This window comes from Neolamprologus multifasciatus, chromosome 8, assembly GCF_963576455.1.
Source record: "Neolamprologus multifasciatus chromosome 8, fNeoMul1.2, whole genome shotgun sequence".
NCBI lineage: Eukaryota > Metazoa > Chordata > Actinopteri > Cichliformes > Cichlidae > Neolamprologus > Neolamprologus multifasciatus.
In genome coordinates, this window is record NC_140446.1 from 6158108 (window position 1) to 6181220 (window position 23113).

At 39.0% G+C, this 23113-nt stretch overlaps 1 long non-coding RNA gene across 2 annotated transcripts; it reads left to right on the top strand.

Moving 5' to 3' along the window:
- The first annotated feature begins 57 nt into the window (after window positions 1-57).
- On the top strand, window positions 58-22324 carry LOC146512330 (uncharacterized). Of its 2 annotated transcripts, XR_014875619.1 has the most exons (3): window positions 58-171; window positions 637-791; window positions 1478-22324. It is a non-coding gene; the product is annotated as an uncharacterized LOC146512330 (long non-coding RNA). The 2 variants fall into 2 exon arrangements; XR_014875618.1 differs by having other exon boundaries at window positions 637-22324.
- Window positions 22325-23113: the final 789 nt, after the last annotated feature.

Genomic DNA, 23113 nt, shown 5'->3' on the forward strand with positions numbered 1-23113 from the left:
CTGGTTTCGTTGTTCAACAGCATTTTATACGTCCGCGTGTGAGTCGTGCTCGCGCTGTATTCTTGTCTCCAAGGTGTCTGAGTCTGAAGAGGCGCGAGCTCTACAGCTTCACACTTCGTCGGCGACAAGTGCGAAGCAGTTTTTAGAAGGACTTCCGGTCACACTTTCAGAGTAAAAGATACATGTCTTTGAATGAAAAACCTAAACACTGATTTGTTCTTTACTTTTGCAGTGTATTTTTTTCAGCATCAAATACCAGATTTAGAAAGTTATTATTTAATTTTCTTGTGTTATTTTTTCAGTTGCATATATTTTAGATTATAACCCTATACTGAATATCTTTTTTTCTTCTTCATTTTTTCTTATTTATAAATTTATTTCAGTTTGATCATTGCTTGTGTTTTTTGGGGGTTTTTTTTGCTTTTCTTTTTTCAGTTTTACATTTTCTTTTGTGGTCTTTTAGTTTTTATTGTTCTTTTTCAGGCGACTTAATATTTCTTAGAAATGTAGTTGGGGTGAAAAAATTGTGATCTCACACACTGCAGATTTGTCGATGTCTTTTAGTTTAAATTCATTTATTTAAAAGTTTAATTACAGTTAAAGACAAGCCAGTACTTCTATTTTTCATCAATACAGGTTCAAGTTCCGGTACAATCTTGTCTATTTGATGCTCACTTGACGCTAGTCCATTTCGCCACCGCTATCTCCAGGAGACACACCCCGCCAGCGGTCAGACGGGAGCTGGATATGAGAATGATGGTAGTTGCACGCGCAGACGATGCTGCCTTCAAGTACGGTTTGTGAGATGCTAAAACTAGATCAGTTTAGAACCTTTTTGAACAAGTTTCAAAGCACTACAAGTACCGCTTGTCCATACTTAACATGAGTTTATGATTGATTTCTGGACACAGTCTAAATGTGAATATAATTTAGGGTCCTAATATTTTTCTATTAACGTCCTAAAACAGGTAGTCAGTATCCACATAGAAGAGGCAGAGGGTAGTGAGGCTCATTTCATGGATCTTCTTGGGTAGGGTTGGGATTAGACAAAGATTCTGAATAGGGTTAAACACAATGGTTGTGACTTTTTAAAGGTCCACTTTCCCGATGACTGTTATTATTTTTGTTTTTAATGACCATTTCATGTGTTGCCATGAAACCAGGCTCTACTATACAACAGGCCCTTACCATAACTCTAACACAAACCTAGTTTGCTAACTTTAACCCCAAAAGCAAGAATTAACCCTCAAACACACCTTTGAAATGAACATAAAAGAAAGAAACCATGTCAAAAAGTCAAAGTCTTACTAATTATGAACACTCAAGTGGTCCAAACTCTCACAAAACTGGAAAAGTGTGGAAATAGTGTTTCTTATGCTCTACTTATTTATTTATTTTTTTGTTGTTAGTGAATATAATTTTTCTTATTCTCACTACTGAACTGATTTCTGTCTTCCTCAAAACACATCCTGTATAGTGCTGCCCACCCCAACAATACCATAATCAAATGTGGTCAGGATACTACAGTGTTTTGAAATTGTCAGCTTAGAGTTGAGAAAACAGCCCACTGAACACACTCAAAACTAAAGAAATCACCTTCATCTTCAGGAAGAAGCAGACAGAACACTTGAACAGGCATGCCAGCTTAGTGTTGGAGGCTGTGGTGCCTGAGAAAGAGGGGACTTGTGTTCCTGTGGGCTGCACGGTGGCAATCCGGCAACTCATCTTAGATTGCTACGATGTCATCCATAAGATTTCCAAACAAGACTTCTGTCTACTCTTGAAATGCGAAGAAATAATCCTTGCGTTCTGTTTAATGTTTGATAAGTGCAGACTTGGCTCCCTTCTACATCAGCATTAACTCTGCAGAGATGGTAAACATTAGTACTTTTTACCTTTAAAAACCATTTCTTCAGTGCATTTGAAGGCGCGGCTGCTCTGTGTTGTTATATGTGGGATAATAACAATTAGGACTAATTCTAACAGGATGATTCAGCTCCATTGCCACAAGAACAGACACAAGAAGTCTTTCATAACTGCAATAATCGTGTAGAATGAAACACCTGTTTAGCAGAGAAACATCTACTATATATTCTCTGTTTTATTTATTTTTATGTTTATTTAAACTCATTCATGTACTTCTAATCTGATGGACATTTTTTTCTGTTGTTTTGTGTTTGATTTTATTGTATTTTAAGTTTTTTATTGGCACAGGTTGTGTTCATCATTATAATATGCTCAGAAAAGTTACTGTCTTGGTGTAATAACATCTTCAGCTATTTCGAACCATCCTCCAAATGAATATGTCTGACACATCTTAACAGAAGTATTAGCTCAGTACACCCCTAGATGTCAGCATGAGCTTTTAACAGCCTGTTTGTGCAGCCCTGGGGTGCTATCTGTGACCATATTTAGCTCCTGTTAATGTATGTGTCCCTTCTAATTGAACCAAACCTGAAACAGCTCAACTGTATGTGATTTTAGGATCTGAATTTTAAGTTAATAAGAAAAAAACATAAGCAAATCTATTTGGTTTGATAGACCAAGATATAATTTTTATTGCACTGTACTGAAGCAAAGCGTTGATTCAAATGGTCACACTGAACCACAAGATGGAGCTACTTTGCTATTAATGCAGCACTCTTAAATACAAGAACGTGGGATTTTCAGAGGCACAGAAAGGGGGCTGTTTATCCAAACAATAATTATACACAGTGCACACCAGTGAAAAGTAAATTATCCGTGGAAAATGATCTCTTGTGTTTCAGTAGGTTCGCAGCAGAGTTGGAGGGCTTAAATCCACAGCCTTGGCAGTCCGAGCTGTTCTTCTTCGTAACCTCTTGGTGGCGACGGTGAATAACTCTGTTTTTTTAAAGTGGGTTAATGAGTCATAACAATTCAGGTGCACTCAGTCGTGTTCAGCCAGTGGCCCACAAAAGATTGATCTCACTTAGTTAAAATTACTCGAGAGGAAATGTTTGCTGAGCACAGCTGATTACAAGCTTCTCAGACAATTATTCATCTCTGTTTTCTTTGATTTAACAAAATGCACATCACCCCAATTATTTCAGAGAATATGTCTGACTTGTCTACAATGCAGAGTTTCCTGTCACCACTAAGTCACCTAGCAGAATTACATCTGAACATTAAAGTGAGTGCTTTAGTGGAGCAACACGTTAATGTGACACACATTTTGTTTGTTAGTAGGTTAAGAGTTTTTCCCAGCTGTGACTCCAGAGCTCAGGCTGAGCTGGGTTTGCTGTGGTCCCCCCGTAAAGCCCGCTGACGCATTTCGTTTCACTGTTTGACTCGTCGCAGGTGCTCTTGACCCATTTCACTTACAGCCCCAATGCCAGTCATCACTTTTGCGTTTCCATGGCAATATAAGCAGATGCAGTAGAATGCCATGGCAACAACAGATCTCATTGAGCAAAAACTGAAGCTCCCTGTTGTGCATACACCTGTGTGTGCTTATAACAGTAAAGTCTGCCTATTGAGCTTTTCCCTATTTTCTGTCACATATAACCACCGTTACAATGCTGCAGTGGTCAAAGTTTGATACAAAGAGGTCATCATATGCACAAGTAATCCCAGACTATTCTCCAGACATTCGCGAGACATCACTCAAATCTTTCTGTCAGTGTTTCTGGTGTGGTTCATTAGCATTACAGAGATTGTTTCATTACTCCCAATCCTTAATTTTTCAGTGTTCGGGATTGCTGTTGTGAAGTCCATCTTTTGCCCCAAACCCCGACTTTTTACTAACCCAAACTGAGTAGGATTTGATGCCTAAACTTAACCAGCAAGTGAACACAAAAGTGAAAATACAGTGAAAAATCAAAGAACTCAACTAATTTAAAGGGGGGGGGGGGGGGGGGGAAGCAAGCCTGTTTGACAAGCTGTCAGCCTTCAACCTGCTAAAATTGACTTCTTAGGTTTCTAAATTGGAACTGTTATGTCTTAGTGGTCAATACTGCCATAGCATCAAAGGGCTGACACCAAAGGACACCGTGTGTGCAACAGGAAAATCCAGGTAGCATCTGACAAAATGGAATTTTATAACTCCCCACGATGAGAACATGATGGTAATCCCAGTGAGCTAAATAGTTTGGCTTCAGACTGCCCTAAATACTCATCTTCAGACAGTTTATTCCCTAATCTTGGCCCCTGTATGATGTCATATAGAGGACCCCTAATATGGTCATCTAAAGTGTATCAATGTATATCAGATCTGTGTGACACAGAAGCTTTACATAGTCCTGTTCAAGAAGAAGATTGTGGGGTTTTTTTAACCATTAATGAGCATATGAGCAAAATTGTAAATTGTTTGATCATAATCCTTCAATGTGGTAATTTTTCATTACAAGTGTTGGTTTATTTTTATGACACTGAAACATTTGCTGCTCAATTTCCAGACTGAGTTTAGACACAGATAACAGCTGCATTGATGCTTTTAAATCTCTGTATGCCTACTTAAGTCAGCACAGATAATTGATTGGGAGTCAATAGGGATTCAATAAGTAATTAGACCTGTAAGAAGAACTGAATTCAAACATTGTTGGCATAAATAAAACTGTATTAACCTCTGTCCCAGTCATAACTGGCATGTTGCATTTCTCTACTCTGTGAAAGTAGGATGTGGATCGTCTCAGAGAACAGGCCGAGATCAACCACATTAGATTTGTAACAATATTGTTGCAAAGCAGACGTGACCATGCTTTAAACATCATGCTTTCGTGTTCTTTTTTACACCAAATTCTGATCCTGTTGCACCAGAACTATTCACTATCAGGAGTGGCGTCTGATGTGATCTTCTATTACTGTAACCAATTTTCTCCAAAGTTTAAAGTGTTGTGCTTTCAGAGATGCTCTTCTGCATACCTTATTTGTAACAAGTGCTTATTCCTTTTTGCTATATAACCTTTGCACTGTCCACTTCCTGCTGTTACAAAACAAATTTCCCACATGTGGGACTAATAAAGGTTATCTTATCTTATCTTATCTCGTCTTATTTTAGCCCTTTCCCACATACTCGGCTTGGCTTGCCTCAGATTTAGGGCTTTCCGTGGTTTTCCGTGGTTTTCCATGGTTCCAAGTGAAATCCATCCAGAATTTGTGAGGTCAGCAGACTGCATGAAACTGATTGGCCAGTCAATGGCGTTACTCCAAGTCACTAGAGCAACTCCTTCATAAAAATCAAAAACACAGTTTTTGAAACCCAGTAACAAAGGAAATGGCTGCACAAAAATCAACACTGTGACTGTGAGTTAGACAAAAAGCCCCAGCATCCTCCTTTGTTGTGTCACCTACAAATGGCGATCCCATGTGGATTAGGTGGCACTTAATTGTAATGGAAAACAACCAAAAGTGAGTAGAGCTGAGTCGAGTCAAGTCAATCCAAGTAGGTACAAGTGGCAAAGAGGCTTTAGAGTTTCTGTTGTCTGCCTATCTCGAAGCAGTCTGGCCATTTTCCTCTGTTACCAACAACCATCCTGATGCTCAGTTTGAACTTCAGCTGGACGTTTTTACCATGTCTACATGAAATAGATCAAATACACTGAAGAGCTATTTTTGTTAACAAGCAGTTGAATAGGTGCACCTAAAGGGGCAAGCAAGTGTATATAAATGATGGGTTTGTCCTCTAGGTTTGACATGAAGAATATGCCCAGTGCCTTCTTCTTTTCCAAAGGTCAACAGGGAGAGACTAATGTCGAGGCAAAAAGAAATGTGATTGTATAGAAGTCTATAGGAAAATGTCTCCTGAACCATGGGAAAATTAATTTTGCCCTAGATAAACACTTTCCTGAACATAAACGTTTTAGGCGTTCAATGATTTTTTTAGAGTCTAATTGAAAACAACAGAGAAATGATAAAGTACATCACACTTTAGAGTAGGTGGACATTGCCAATGAAAAGTTACAACCCCTAAGACCCACCCTATGGTATTACATCTTGGTTCCATAAAGCTAAAAACAAGACTTTGCAAACCACTGGCTGATGTCATGATGGCGTTATCCATCTTTTATATACATTCTACCCTATTTATGTCATTTACTGAATAGTGGACTGGTGCCTGGTGTTCTCTTCTGTTACTGTACTATTGAATTACATTTTAACACTTTTCTTGTTATATATTGTGAGGTTTTACATCCAGACACATCTTTACTTTATTCCCCATTTTAAAGTAGAAAGCAGCAGACACTGGAGAGATAATGTAACACAAAGATGTAGAATAGATCAATTATACGGGGTTTCTACAACAGGCCACCAGGAGCCCCATCTGGTTAAAACATGTCAAGGCTAAACATTGATTTATTAGCCTTTTTATTGACAGTTTCTGTCCTTGTTTTACATCATGATGCTGCATGAGCAGTTTAATTGGATGACCACCACCTGAGTCCTTCTGCAGATCAGCTATCAGTGACAAGCAGTGCAGTTACAGGGCACACTCAAATCTGATTTGAAAGTGTCTCACCAGTATCTGATATTAGCTGATCTGCTGCATCATTGATATTTTTATTTTTGAAAATCTGCTTAATGTATTAGTTGATTTGATGTTTGCAGTTGGCAAGTTATGTGATATTTTAGACCCTTTTATTTCCAAATTTTCTGATTTTAAGGACAACTCTGGTAGGTTCTACTTAAAGTAGATGGAGTGATTCTTTTTTCGGCATTATTTTTGCCCAATAATTGCCAAATTTTCCCTAAGGGCTCAAGCAGCTCTGGCTCGGAAGATGTTCTGCTCTTTCACCTGCAAGCAGAGCAGATTCAATTTGGGTGCTCTTTTCAATGTGCTCTAAAAAACAATTATAGGATCGTAGATATATTACAAACATGTCGTGGTAAAAGTGGCAGGTTTTCCTTAAAACACGTGTAGGTGGAACCTTCATGTGATCAAGAGAAGTTATTTATGAGCCCATCAAGACATTTTTATGCTTGGAAATATCCATTCTTCCCTTTTTCTTCCACTCCTTTCACTTATCTTACATATCTTAGAGTGATTGGGGGACTGGAGCCTATCCCAGCTTTCATAGGGTAAAAGGCAGAATACACAATATACAGGTCAGCAGTCTGTGACAGAACAAGCATACAGAGACAGACAACTGTTCACTGTTATATTCATATGAACTGCTAATTTAGACTCACCAATTAACCTAATGTATGTACGTTTTTGGACTCCAGAGCACCTGGAGAGAACAAACTCCACACATTGTTTCCTCACTGCGAGGAACAAGGTTAACCTCCACAACCATCCTGCACAGCTTCGAAGTAACAAATGAGAAAAGGAGACTGGCTGTGAAGACTTCATTGTAATTTGTTGATGGTCAAAGAATTACGGAGTTACACATTCATCTATATTTTGGTGTTTAAGCGATACCAGCATACCTTATTTCACAGTTTACTCAAACATAACCTAAGTTTTGCATAAATAACTTTATAATGCTGGGAAAACATTATGCATTTGTTTTTTTCACACAATTAGATTTTTTTTGTTTTATTCTTGTTCTATAAAAAATGACTGTAAGGCATAATAAGAAAAACAACAGTAGCCAAATGCAGACAGCAGAACAAAGAAATGAAAAATGAGCTTTTACTGGCTCATAAAGTTGAAATAAAAACTAAAAACTGAATTATAAACTGAAATTAAAAAAACAAAAACACCTTTATTAGTCTTTTTAAAGTCATCCAACTGCATGGGGGAAAGAACTGTTCTTGTGCCATGAAGTACTGGTGTTGATGAACCACAGCCTCCTGCCAGAGGGGGGTGACACAAAAGGTTATGTCTGAGGTGGAAGGGGAGGGGTCAGCAACAGTCTTCCTTCCCTTTCTCAGTGTCCTCGAGGTTTAGAGGTTTCTGAGTGACAGCAAACTGCAAGTTAGTCAACGTCTGAGCAGAATGAATGACATGGATGTGGCAGCAGTGTACTAGATAGTGATGGAAAAATTAAAGATATAGCAAAGTGCACAACCACTGCAGCAAGCTGAATTTCATCAGCTACTGCAAAAGTACTATCCTCTATTGTGCGATCTTGATGAGGAAACTGATGTTTCCACTTGGCAGCCCTGCAGGAAGAAAGAATCTGGCGGGACTGGTTTCATGCTGAAGCCTACAATCTCCTCCACTGTTCTGACAGCACTGAGCTCCAGGCTGTTGTCTGCACCGGGTCACCAGAATGTCAGTCTCACTCTTGAGAGAATCAATGAGCATAAAACTGAGCTGCACACGAGGCAACAACATGACAAAGAAAGGAGAAGACAAGACAATACACAAAAACAATAAGGATTGAAAACGTGTTGGGGAACGAGGCAAGGGTGCGCGTCATCAGTGCAGGTGAAGACAATCAGGACCCCAAACCCAAGACTAGAAAAGAGAAAACACTGAAGGTGAAACAAGAAAATGAACAAACAGCCAATACTGACACAAAGTAGCCTGGTCTCACATCTTTATTTACTGATTTGTGTTTCTGGACACAAATTTACTAATTATTTTTGTGCACAAAAACAACAACAATATTTTATACATTTAAAAAGGTTAAAAAAGTCCATATGAGGAAGTTGGAAGGGTTGATAGTGCAGCGAATAAGTTTCCTGTTAACACAAGAAAAGTTTGAGTCATACTGGACATAGAGTTTAGCACATTTTTGTAGGCATTTTTAAAAATAATTACTAATTACAAATATGTTGCTCGGTTAAGTTGATGCACTAAAAATTTCTAGATCAGTTTTGCATGGGTTCTCTCTGGCAACTCCGGCTTTCTCCCACTGTCCAAAGACATGCAGTTAGTGGAAATAGGTTAATTCTGTCTGGTGACTAGGGCTGTTCGATATAACAATATATATCGGATGACGATATAAAAACATCTATCGTTTAATTTTACGCTATTGTTTGTTTTGTGGTGTCTCAAAATAAACTGTTTACGGCAATATTTTTTCATCATTTTGATGGCCACTGTAGTGGCTATATTAATTTCTTAAAGTTCTCTCTTTCTCTTATATTTAATATAACCACACTACAGACAGACAAGCGACTGTTTTTATGCATTGTCGTTAGCAACAACGAAGGTAAAACCACGGCGTGTCCGCTTGTTTATTTTCCACATAAACCTTTCACAATAAAGCTCAAGATCCTGTTGAGACTTTTCAAAATAAACCGAAACACGTGAAAGAGCAGATTATTTATGGATGTGAAGTAAAAAAGAGCCGTCAGGTGCTAAAAAAAATAAACCTTAGACTCAAGTCAGAACAGGCTTTTCCCCGCGGCACGATGTGTAATAAATACTCACAAAGAAAACGGCGGCCGTTACAACTTATGTCTAAAAATGTATAGTTTCACACATCAGTTAAAACACTCGACTCTAGGTCCATGACACGCAGCTGGAAAAACTTCCCGCAAGTCGAGCTGCCCGAGATTCACAGACTTTACAGAAAATGTTACATTTTTGTGATTTATATCGTTATCGGACGATAGATGTCTTAATATCGGGATATGAGATTTTGGTCATATCACACAGCCCTACTGGTGACTTGTCCAGGGTGTACCCTGCCTCTCACCCTAAGACAGCTGGGGTAGGATCCAGACCCACCACCAACCCTGAAAAGGATAAGCGGAAGACAATGGATGGGTTACACATTACAAAGACAAAATACAGGGGAAGAAAAATGTGGAAAACTAAGGTGGCTAATTCAAAAATCCATTAAAATCCAGACAGAAACCAAAAACACAGTGAGACTGAAACTGAAAGAAATATTAATAAGGTTAAAGTGGAACCAAAAACGTGTGTGACAAATTCTAACATATCTGTCATACAAAAAGAAAGCAGGTATAATAAACACAAATAGGACCATTGAAAAGCATTCCCTTGTGGCCATAAATGACCCCATTCGGTCAGTTTCAGTTGCTAAAATAGCTTGTCCGCTTGAGGGTTAAACTAGTATTGGTGGAATGTGCAATAATGGGTTTCCTTTTGAATTTTTGAAGACTTTATGCATTTCAAAGACTACATAATATCACACGTAAATGTTTTTCTGAACCGAGCAGAAAGCAAAACTCTGAAGTATAAAGCAAGGATTTTTCTTCATTCCTGACACCCTTTCCGTATGAAAGATTTCTACCCATCACCGCTCTTTTGCTGAATTATCCAGATGGCCTCTGCGTGTGCTGTACTCTATCATTTAGAGTTGCCTCTACATGCTCCCTCCATTGTAATGCATATCCGCATGTGGTGCCTTTTAGCCAGCAGCTCCTTTCACACCAGAATCAGTGCATCTCAATCAATTTGAGCTCCTTTTATTCACACTGACCACTGCTTTGGCCAGAAGCTTTTGTAGCCAGACAGTAGAAGGTTATTTGTCTTATGTCTGAGAATGTACAACAATAGCAGCTTCTATAGGCGGAGGTGTGATTGAAATAACCATCTGCCTGACTGGCCACCTTGATGAAATTGGAGTGCTGAATCCTGATGCCTTGGGATAAGAGCAAAGATCACAGAAGAATTTCAACTATCAGGGAAAGCAACAACAACACCACAAACATGATGTGGAGGGTATAATTTGCAAGATTACTTTGATGGTTTCCTGGCTGCCTTCCAGAGTTTGATACATGTGCTTATTTGTACATGTATTTGTCCTTTTAAAAAAAATGTGCCTGTGTGTCTTCTGGGTGGTCAGTCTGTGCCCACATTAATCTCACAGATGAGAGAAGAGGTCCTGACCTCGGGTGTTTTTCCTTTCAGGGGAGGTCATTTTCAGTCAGCTAGTCTGCTCGTTCCTGGTGTGACTTGTAAATTCAGGGGTTTGCTCGGTCACCTTTTGTGAGAGCGTGTTTCTCCTCGCGCCCTAATTTAAATGAACGCCTGGAGATCGCTGAGAAAAATATTGTTGGTCTAAATGTTACTTAAAATTTTGCTAAATCAGTATATATTGTACAAACTGTTAATTTAGATGCTAATCAATTTATATTGTCAAGCAATGATCTATTAGCCACCTTCAATAGTGATGACATGGTGGCCATTTTTGCATGGAAACCTTCAAAAATTGTAAAACAAAATAACCAGACAGCAAGCTGGGAGATGAGTGCTGACCCCAGAATCTGGACCCAAATAGAAGGGAGGGCATACACTTTTAATTGTAACATTAATAACAATATCTGTGATAGAGATTTACATGTACGTTTCTGTAAATGACAATATATTTTATTTATTGATTATCAAAATACATTTGCAGGAGGCCTCTGGTCTACACTAGCAGTTTAATATATTAACTGATGGGTGCATATGATAAACAACCCTCCACTGTGAAGAAACTCTAACTGAAGACATGATAACATTTGGTCAAACAACAGATATGAATGGATACTACAACAAAGAGAACCAGTGCAGATTTCCCATTTTTAGTGACCAAAACTTGAAGACCTGGGGTATGTTTAGAAGGTTTAGGAAGATTCTCAGATTCTCATGAGCAGATGGATATGATAAACTGGTTGGTGAGGAATGAAATAGTGGAGAGCGGGCAACCAGGCGAGTTCATCTGGGTGGTGAGTTGAGATGGTGAGTAAGGCAAGATTAAGATTCCCAGCACTTGGGAAACTGTCTGGCACGCAGAGGAATATCACTACTGGAGTTGTAAGTGTGGGTGACTGAGCCGGTCCTCTGATACACAGAGGAAAGATGAGCTGATGGGAAGCACGCTAGGCAGGAGGAACTGGAAACCAGGCGTCACTCATCACCTGGCCAATGCCATCCCTGCTGAAGCATGGTGGTGGGAACATCATGCTGTGGGGATGTTTTTTGTCAGGAGGAAACGGGAGACTAGTCAGGGTCAGGGAAAAGATGCAGCAATCTACAGTGACATTCTTGATGACAACCTGCTCCAGAGCAGAGATGGGCAAAGTAACTATTGCAAAAACGGTAATTAGATTACCGTTACTTTCCCGTAGGAACACTGCGTTACTAAAACCGTGATTTTTTGCGAGAATGTCTCATGACAGTGACGTAAGCAAGTGCGACGTTAGTGACAACAGCTGTGTGCAGATCAACAATGGATCATATATCGAGTGCGGGAGAGTATGAGCGTGCAGCGTTTAAAGCGTGGAAGTACTGACCTTACTTTTGATTCCAAAAAAAGTGACAAAAACATTAGTGTCCGTTGTGCGTGGGAAGAAAACTTCTTTTTAAAGCGAAAAAACCCCTAAACTTCCAAGCTACCACCGAGTGCAACAACGTAATGGGAAACTCACAGAGATTCTTCCACTGACCGCGGCACACCTGCACCAGGGCAAACCTCCGCCTACCCCACTCCTGCTTTACAGGTGAAAATAGAGCAACAGGACCGCTAGTCTTTGACTTTATTTATTTTCTGCTGTGTTTTACTTGCATCTATTTGAAAGAGTGAGTGTAGCACAAAAAAAATATTTTATTTTATGTGCTGGAATGTGCAGAAAATAAGTTTAAATGTTAAACAAATTTCTTCCAGTCAGAGAATGTTGCATATAATTTAATTTTTGCTTGATGCATAAAGTTAAAAGATTAAAACTAACAAAACAAGTTTTAAAAAGAGACTTTTCCATCTGATTACATTTTGTATGATGGATTATGCAGAAAAAGTAGAATTGGGCTGAAAGATCTATCGCTTTATCACCTATTCAGGGTGTAAAGCGTGTTTTAAAAAAGTAACTAAGTAATTAATTACTTTTGAAAATAAGTAATCAGTAAAGTGACGGGATTACTTTTTTGGGGAAGTAATCGGTAATTAGTTACTGATTACTTTTTTCAAGTAACTTGACCAACACTGCTCCAGAGCACTTTGGATCTCGGACTGGGGCTACGGTTCATCTTCCAACAGGAAAACAACCTTATGCACAGCCAACGTAATAAGGAAGTGGCTTCGGGATCACTCTGTGAATGTTCTTGAGTGGCTCAGTCAAAACCTAGACTTGAACCTGATTAAACATTTCAGGAGAGATGTGAAAATGGATGTGCACCAACACTCCGCATCCAACCTGATGGCTCTTTGGAGGTTTTGCAAAGAAGAATGAGAAAAACTGCCCAAGGCATACCAAGCTTGTAGCATCACACTCAAAACACTTGTAAAGACTGTAATTGGGGCCAAAGGTGGTTCAGCAAAGCACGGAGCAAAGGCTATTTCAAACAAACTTCTTTTTCACTTTGTCATTGTGGGCTATTGTGTAGAATTCTGAGGTGAAATGTGAACAAAATGTGAAACACTGTGAATTCTTTCTGGATACACTCTACTCTCATAGCAAGAGATAAAAAGAAAATAGGAGTAAAAGCCAGCGGTACCTGGGCAGAGACCGTGGCACTGAAACTATGAAAATATCCAAATTTTACTGAAACTAATTTGCTAACAAGCTTGTGAGGTTATAATTTCAGGCGTGTTTTGCAAGTGCAAAGACGCCAAATACTGACATGCTGACATTTGGAAGGTAATATTACGAAGGTCACTATCCGGGGTCAGCACAATTACCATTGAACACACATTACTGATGCTGATGGAAACACCATTTTTAGATTTATGTGTATTTGGCCACAAATGAGTAAAAAGAGATCACCAAAGTTATTTTAAACATTCCTGGGTCAGCATGAACACCTGCGCTAGATTTGTTGTAGCACTAGGGGAAAAGTAACCTAAAGATCAGGAGGCTCATTCTCTAGGGCAGGGGTGTCAAACTCAAATACACAGTGGGCCAAAATTCAAAACTGGAACAAAGTCGCGGGCTAACGTTAATATTTATTGAAATATATTTATTCCTCCAGATATAAGAATGAATCTTTTCTTATGGACTCAAACACGTTTTGCTGAAAAAGTGAATATGGAACAAGCAAAGCTTAATACTAAACAATATATATATTAGCTGCATAATACCAGTAGGTCAGCTCTAATAGTAATTTGGTATGGCTTTGTGGGCCAAATGTAATTAGGCTGCGGGCCAAATTTGGCCCGCGGGCCAGAGTTTGACACCTATGCTCTAGGGGCTATGATGTATGCAAGTTTTGGAAGTTTTGTGCAAGTCTGTGCAGGAGATTTTGTAATATTTCTGAACGGACCACTCGGATAGTAATCTGCACCATTTGTAGAGATATTTCAGTCTAGACTGAGTCACACTGACCTGACACCAATTATGTCGCTAAATCTGACCTGTAGCCATTTAATTCTCCATATAATTTGGAGTAGGTCACTGTTTACTGGGTAGTTATTTTTAACGAGACCACTGGATATTAAAAGAGTCGCTCAGTGGGATATTTAACTACCTGTCCTCTCCTCTCTGCTCAGTAGTGCATCCTTATATGGCGCTAGGTCGCTTTAGATTAAAGCTTTATATTTAAAGTTAGCATCTCTCTCTCAGTTCTCATTCTTGATCCTTCTACAGTTTTTCAGTATTTTAAAATGATGTGATGGAAACACATGATTCCTCTTATTCTCCTTCAATGTAAATTATTAACATTTAAAATAGAGGAGTGAGCATGCATTATTTAGTAAAGTCCTTCATGCTACCCTTTTAAACAGGCTGGCCTTCTTGTTTAACGATATCTGGAATCTTTCCAGCATAACCTACTTTTCATTTTTTCATAATTCAGTAAAATAAGGTTGGACCGTGACTGAACACCAGGCTGTGCAAGCTTACAGCGATCAGACGGTTGTGCTTAGAGTTTAACCCAACGACGTCTGGGGAAACAGATAACATTCTTCTTCTACAACAAATACTTGTTCTCACTTCCCACAGCAAACAAACCTTAGTCTTGTGAACTGAGCAGCGTGTTTGAGGAGAGGATCTCTCCCATTGTCTGAAATTAGATTTACAGCCTGCATATTTGCGTTTCACTTAGAGCGCCCTGTTTGTTAAATCCTGATTAGGCCTAATGTCATTTCAACCGCAGAGTGATAATGTGATGATAACCATGGACACTAGTGTTGTCTTAAGTAATCAGAGCCAGGATTTTAAAAAATCCGAAGGGCACGAGGCTTTTGTCTCAAGCAGCTGCAAAATGAAGACTCAGTATAAAGAGAATATTTTAGTTTTTTGCATTTAATTATTGTTATATCGTTATTGTTAGTCAAAATGTTACAGTTTATGGCTATACAGTCCTACATAGTTCTCATTTGTCAGTAGTAAAAGTTTGTCCACATAAACCTCTCAGCTAGTCAGTAGTTTTAGTTATCATACCATTAAGTCAAGAAAAAATAAATTAAGATATATATAGAGAGAGATTTTAACACATACTTAAAGTTATGTATTAATTTGTCGCCTCAGTTTGATTGTTAGCGGTATGGCCTTGGCCTTAAGTGACCACTTTTATACCAGAGGGAAAGGCTAACGAGTAACACTAGCAACCTTGTTTAGTAAGCTTGTTTAAAAAATGCATCTATAAAGAGTTTCAAAGCGCAGACACGTGTATATGCTAATTAGTAGTAAGTAAACAAATAAAATATTAGAATTTAACATGAAAACTGAGGTCGAGATTTCTCAGACAGAGTGTGTTACACAGCATGTCATAATTTAAGTCCGATAATTCTATAAAGATGCTCCAAAATGCATTAACAGTGCAAACACAGTGGACAAATTCAGTTCATTGACTAGCGGGACTGAGGCCCTGCAAGACCAGCACTTCAGAAACAGGTGAGCTCACTGCAGCTGCATGTACTTGTTGTACTGTCTATTGTTGGGACTCCTGTCAGTCAAAGCAACTGTAGAAGCCATTTATGTGAGGTCCATGTATCTCAAAGAGCTTGGTTTGTAAGCACACATTGCACTGCTTCTTGGTTGTGGAGTGAGTCATTTTGTTTGTGTTGTTCTCCATGATTAAAAGTAGTTGCACTCACATTCTTATCCGGTGGTGATGGGCATGAAGGTGGGGTGAGCTCACGGGTAAAACTTGATGTTGTAGTAGGATTTGATGCTGTTTTTGTTTGCTTAACACTTTTTTCTTCCATTGAGCTTTTGTACTGGTAGTGTATTAAGGTGATTGAAGAAAGGGGAACAAATAATTAAGAAGTGAGTTTAATTATTTTTGTGTATAGCCTGCCACAGCTTTGTTGGTCACTGGTTAGCTGTTTCAGCAACTGTGCCCTCAACTCCAGCGTCCAGATGGATGAATTTCAAGTTATAAAATTCACTCTTCAGGATTACAAAGGGAAAAACTATCTACAGAGGTTAAAACACTTTTTTTTGTACCAGAATGTAAACACATTTCTTTATAACCCAGTTTTACGTGTGATTCTATAGGGATTTACTTACTTTTAATGCTCTGGAGGTTGCCAAATGATCTTACAACAGATGTAGGATGTAGACACTAGCTCTCTGGAAAGCTTCACCTCAACTAATTTGCTTGCTAGTTCCTTGTTAGCTTGTTAGCCAATAGCTTGTTAGCCATTAACTTTGCATTCACACATTTTCTCCAAATGCAGTTATTATACAAGTCACTGATTTACTGATGGTCTTAAGAACTAGAGACTGGAACCCAATAGGTAATGATATGATAGCTATGTTTATATAATTTGTCTAAGATACAGTTTTTAGCATGTGTCTATGGGTGAAGTACTGTAAATCTCGGTATGCATTATCAAGACTTTACCAGTAAATAACCTGTCCTCACGAGATGTTTTGTCACTCATTTGCTGACCTTGTGCACACTCCTCTTTTTTTTTACTTTTTACGTAACATTAGATTAGAGGGTTGTCCTCTCATATTATATAAGCACTCAGGGTCATGTTATATCTAAGCCAGTGAATTCCTTTTATGTATAATAGTAGCCCTCTGGGAACATGTAAATCCATGAATACAAGGCCTGGTGGCTTTTGTGGCAGCTGGTCTAAAGAACACTCACTTGTTTGTCTGGATTTGATTTGCAGAATACTCAGGTTTTTTTCTTCTTTATATCATTTCTGTTTTCTTCATACAACAGATGGGGGCTACTTGTTGTCTTGTTTTTAATGTCATATTTCAATGTTTAAATTAGTTATGTCACAGTTTGGTGAACAGCTTTATGTACTGTATTTAAGCAGGTATTTTGGTGTTTTGACACCTCGCTTGCATGCAGTGTATAATGCCAGCAATATTTAATGCTGCTTTTCCATAGAAGATACTAGTAATGATTGTTGGTAATCCTGTAGGCCAGGGAATTCAAACTCATTTTACATCATGGGCCACATACAGCCCACTTTGAATTTAAGTGGGCCGGGCAAGCGAAGGTCAATAGTTTCTTCCCTTTTGGCTTCTAGAAGCTCGATTACAAAATAAATGTTTTTTATTCCAGTTATCTGACCTATAGTACGCAGGTGTGGCGCTCCTAATACTGTTTCCTAACTGGCTGATTTGATGTCCTGATGTCTTGAACTCCAGAGAATAATGATGGATGTTTGTGGCTGCTAATAATTGTTCATTTTAATTGCCGGTTACAGTTAGGGAATATTGCATGTCTCTCAAGTTTAGTCAGTTACATGATAAACACACAGAAAATGAAACAACAACCAACCAAAACAAATAAAGTAACCGAATTCAGGCCCTCTGTGAGACCAGAGCGCACCAGAGATTGTAATTCATTTTGTGCTTCACTGGAGCAAATTTGCAGCAATTTCAGGATTAATCAAATTCTGTTGACAAAAATAGAGTCAACTCGAGGCTTATGGGGCCCGTTGGCAGTTTCCATTTTGCACAGCTGGTAATCTAGCTCTGCCAAAGACAGATTATACACAATAAACTTGTCTTTTAAGATTGTCACTGTGTCAGATTAGAGTCATGAGTTATACCCATGTCTGAGCCAAAATACATAAGAGACTATATTTTGGAGCAAACAAAGCTTGCCGTCTTTTCAGATCGTGTTACACAAAAGGGATCCTGGGATCAAGTTCACAGCATATGTTTTTTAGATGTGTAATTATAACTAAGACAGTTGGTCTCTCTCCCAGCAGCATCAACCCACAAACTGTGGGTTTGACTTAAAGTGTGTTATTTCCTCAGATAAAAATGCCAAAATTTCTGCATCGTGATTGCTTTAAAACGTCTCTTTTCTACTGTGCAGTTAAGAAAAGACTGCTTGTCTCATTCTTGATGCGATAAATGCAAATTTTTCAGTTTGAAACACACTTAAAGTCTTTTTGGGGTTATATGTCACACTTTCACAGTGTTCAGTACAATAAAGCACTTAAGATGGCTTTACCCAACCATGATAAGTCAGGAGTGAGACCAGGATTTGAGTCGCTGTAATTATTAGAGATTAGACACCTATTATGCTTGTTTTCACTTTCTTATTTTTATCGCCGGACTTGTGATGACTCATAGCTAACTTAATCCTCCGTGTGAAAAAGTGTTTGCCCCCTTCTTGAGTTCCTTTTTTTCACCATGTTTGTCACACTTTTCAGAACACTCTGAAATCTGTATAAGAAAAATTACCAGTATCGGGACGGTACGAGGGAAATTTCTTTTGCAGTTCGTCTGAAAAGCTGCAGTTGCACTTTGGCATCTTTTATACATCACAAGGCGCGCTGTTTGTCCCGTCTGTGAGCGCAGAACAACAACTCACAAAGCCGCAGCTCGGGGATGACATCACACATGACTTCTGTAGGAAAACCCGGACATTTTCATCAATCTCGAAAATCCCCCCGGATGCCTCGGACAGAATGTGAAAAGTGGACATGTCCGGGGAAAACAGGACAGTTGGTCAGCCTACCATAAGGCGCACCGGATTATAAGGCGCATTAAGCGAAACAAAACAGTCTGATAAGTCAAACTTTATTAACTCATTCTTCTTGCTTCTTCCACTTCTGTACCATTGATTCATTTATTTTGAATTCTCTCGCAGCTGCTCTATTCCCATGTTGCTGCAGTACATTAATAACTAACCTCATATTCTGGATGGATTATCCCAGTTGTTCTGTTGACTGAAGTTTGTTCCGTTTACAGCAACCTGTCATGCAGTTCCATCAGGAACCCTGCGTTAACTTCTATCAAGTGGAAAAAGTTAGCGTTCATCCTCCAGCTTCACTGTGTTTATGTTATGCTAACATAGCTGTGTTGCTAGCGATCACGTAGCACATCATTATATACCAGCTAGCTCAACTTCAGTAACCCTACAAAAGTCACTGCTGTTTAGTTTTCTGTCTTCATTTATGTTGGAAGTGATAGCGGAGCTGTACGTTTTATTTTATTCAGAAATCTCTCAGTCAGAACATGCTATATCATGTTTCGCTGGAAACTAGCGAGCTAACTTCCTGCTAACTTCTAACTCAGTTAAATTAAATAAATTCTGTTTTCATGGATGCCTGGATGTTAAACTTAGTTGTTACACCTGGTAAAGAAGCAACGCAGATCATTTTATCAAAGATGAAAGAATTTAGACAGATTTTAACTCTCAATGATGCCGCAGTGTTTGTTTGACTTTGGGACCTGAAGCAGACTCCGCGAGGCTGACTATGGTAGCCGTAATGCTCCGACAATCCATCAAGCGGTGCGGCTTCGTAGCTTGCTAAAGTCATACTAAAATATTTTTTGACAGATTTTTGAGGGCAGTGTACCACATAAAATCGGTTCGAGATCAGAACCGGTAAGAACCATGATTCATACATAAGGCGCACTGTCGATTTTTGATAATTAAAGGATTTTAAGTGCGCCTTATAGCCCAAAAAATACGATAGATTAAGCCGGTGTGATGTGATGCCTCTGGTCCTTGTATAGCATCAGGCTCACTGGAAACAGTATTTGTCTTTCATTTTCCTATGTTTGCAGATGTTTACTGGATCAGACTCAAAGCATTTTTAGAAATAGATGAAAGAAACAAAAAGATCTAACGCACCTGTCTTATTCTGATCAATTCATGTGCTGACTGATGTTTAGATGCCATGAGGCAACAGTGTGCTGGAGGTGAGATAAGATTAAACACCTCATAGAGGAGCGTTTTATCCCATTTGGAATGAAAGCTGGTTTGTTATGATTGTGAGGATCACAGAGAAATCAGCTGAGTAGAGCTCCACAGAGGGTTTAACTAGCACTTGGACTGACCCCGTGGCTGTGATTAGCAGCCTTTTGGACACTGTCCATTAGTTCAGTTTTATCTTTAGACCCACGCTATTAGTGAGCTGGATAGCACCGTCTAGACAAATTGATGTGTGGCCGAAGGGAAGTAGACCAATGGGTTGCCTGCACTGATGATGTAATTTGTGGTTCATTTGCTGCTTAATCCTCACATTTACTCTACAGAAACTAAAGATGTGGTATAAAAATGTTGATTCAAAAAATGTATTAAGATGGCAGGTGGAAAATATCTGTTTCAGTAGAAACTGAGAGTGCATTTAGTCCATAAGACACACAAAATAGTGTCAGAACTTCCTTTAAGATGACGATGCCCATATCCATGAGTATGGAAAGGGTATGGATCATATATTATGGTCTTCAGAATTACCACATATTGACTGATTGGTCAACCTCAAGGGAGAAAGTGTTACACAGTGCTCTCTACTACCTTTGTTACCACACCAAATGAGGGAATATCTTTTAGAATATAGCCTTTGATCCTTCCAGTTTCCAGTTTTGAGGAGCACTGGAAACTTTTCTGCTTGCATATTATGGCCAACATCTTACTAAGATACCATACATTAGTCTTCACCTTGCTTTTATAAAGCTGGGCTGAGGCATACGGGAGAACCAAATGTTGCATTTGACTAGCTGATGGATTCACACACTTGACTGTAATTGGTAAAGTTGTGTCTAAATAGAATACTGGCCAAACGCATTCTACTAGAACAAATGAAACACGACTTCTTAGATTTGTCTGGTTTCCAGGCTGCTGAACATCCTGAAAAATCAGACAAAGCAAACATTAATTACAGAGGATCTCGTGTCAGGTTTAACATGAACTTGAAATGTTTTGGTATCATTACAGGCGCGGTGACAGCTGCAGACACTGTTGTTCTCTTCTTCCATTAAAATATTGTGCAGTCAAGGTGATTTCATGTTCAGTGACACAAGGTTGCATAGTGTATGTACACAATTAAAAACTAATTAAAGAGAAGAGGAAAGGAGGGGGCACTGAATGGTGACCTTGTGTAGCAGTAGTATTTTGACATCTTATCCTCATCTCAGGCACAGAGCTCCAGCTTCTGTCTGCGAGGGGCAGCCAAAAAGAAAGTTGGCTTAGCTTGTTTCTTATGAGCTGAGGCCCTGCAGTAAGGCCCAGTAAGATAAATAAGGATTATTCTGAAACTATGAGTCATGCAAAGCTACTGTAGTGTAAAAATATCAAGCTGGAAATGAGTATAATTGGTCCCGTTTAAATCGTCAGGCATTTGCTGCATGAAATGTGACAATTGCAGTGTGTTAGGAAGATAAGAGAACAATTTAATGAACTTTGACAGCATTTTTGTAAGAAAAAGAAGTTCATGCTATTTGTTCCATATAATCTGTCCTGTTATAGATGTTTTTGATCTGTCGTAGCTTGTGTAATTTCCATACCGCAAAATATTAAAGATTTTTCTCTGTCCTATATCATATATATTAATTATGGACATCAGATAGACCTTGATGTGGCCATCGCTGTAATGTGTTATGGACGATAGTGTAAATGATCCCATACATACTCAGTTACCAGTGAGGTGGTTTTACTCAGAAAAGGCTTCTCCTGCACTCACGGGCCCTTGCTGCTGTCCGTGTGTGTGTGTGTGAGTAACCTTGACAGAGTAAGCTAAGCTTCACTGAGTGCCTGCGAGCACTGAGCTATCTTTAGCTTTTTGTTGAGGCTTTTACCACTGGCCTCCTCTTCCCACTCTTCATCCTCCTCCTCCTCCACTCCCTTCAGCCCACTCACTGTTGGCTGCACATGCAAAACATGCACACTAATACATGCTTGCACACAACCAACAGACCCACGCACACGCGCTAACATGCATATGCACGCGGCCTAACTGTTACTGGGCAGATTAAAGGAAGCAACCTACTTCTGGGTTGAAAACATGAAAGTGATGTTTGTTTTTTCAGTGCACACTGGAAGGCTCAGTGTTGTTCCCAGAGCAGCACTGATTTCTGCCTGAAGGCAAGTTATAAGCCGCAGGCCTCTCAGGATTCACAGTCGTGTTCCTGCTGGTACGAAATCTATTAAATTCAGTCAGAAGTTCACTCAGAGACTGTAAACTATTAATAAATGAGTTTTGTGCTTGCAACAATTATCAGCTTCTTACAGCATATTGCATATTATGCACATGAGTGCTGAATTGCTTCTGATAGTTAATGCAAATTTCACATTTCATTTGCTGCACATAGAATTTGAAGCAGATTTTGTAGATCAATAATTTTTATTGCAAAAGGATCTCCTTGTGGGGGGGGGGGGGGGGGGGGGGAGATAACAGAGTCTAATTTCTCTATGCAAAGTGTTCACAAATAGGTTGATCGATCACCAAGCGTTAATAATGTTAATTGCTGTCATATTAAGGCTGAAGAACAGGCAATTAAGCAGCAGCTTCAGGAGATGGGGATAAACTAATCCAATCAGAGATGATTGCACTTTGAGACCAGTCCCTTAAGCTTTGGGGTTTGTAATAATGCATATTTGCTTCCTCGTGGTATATTTCATAAACTGAAAGTTATATATCACTGTCCAATAACAGTAACGTGTCCCTATAATAGACACAAATACACAAATGTGTCATTTTTATCTCATGGACCCATCTTTTAAGTGATTTCTCAATATTTTGGGTGAAGCTTTTGGGTGTGAAAACCAAAAGCAGGCTCTATAGAAGTCTATGAGAGAACAACCCTTCAAACCCTTTGGTTTCATTGAACTGGTCTGAGTCTTAATGAATAAAACATGATATTCATTTTTAAAATTATGGTTCCCATCAGAATGAAAAAGGACAAGAAATCAGGGTAAGCTTTAAGATGGGCCTACTTTGCTACCATATCAGCCTTTAGTGTCCCCTGGTTTCTCAGTCACATCTGCCCCTCATTCATCACATCCGATTTCAAAACAACGACAGCAATGACAAAAACGCTTAGGATCAAGATTTCACAACTGGACTTTACTGACTAGTGTGTGATGTAACTGCACCTGTTCATCTTTTATTTACAGTGTATGGGTGGCCACTTCCATCTGGCATATCACTTTTATCCCTTC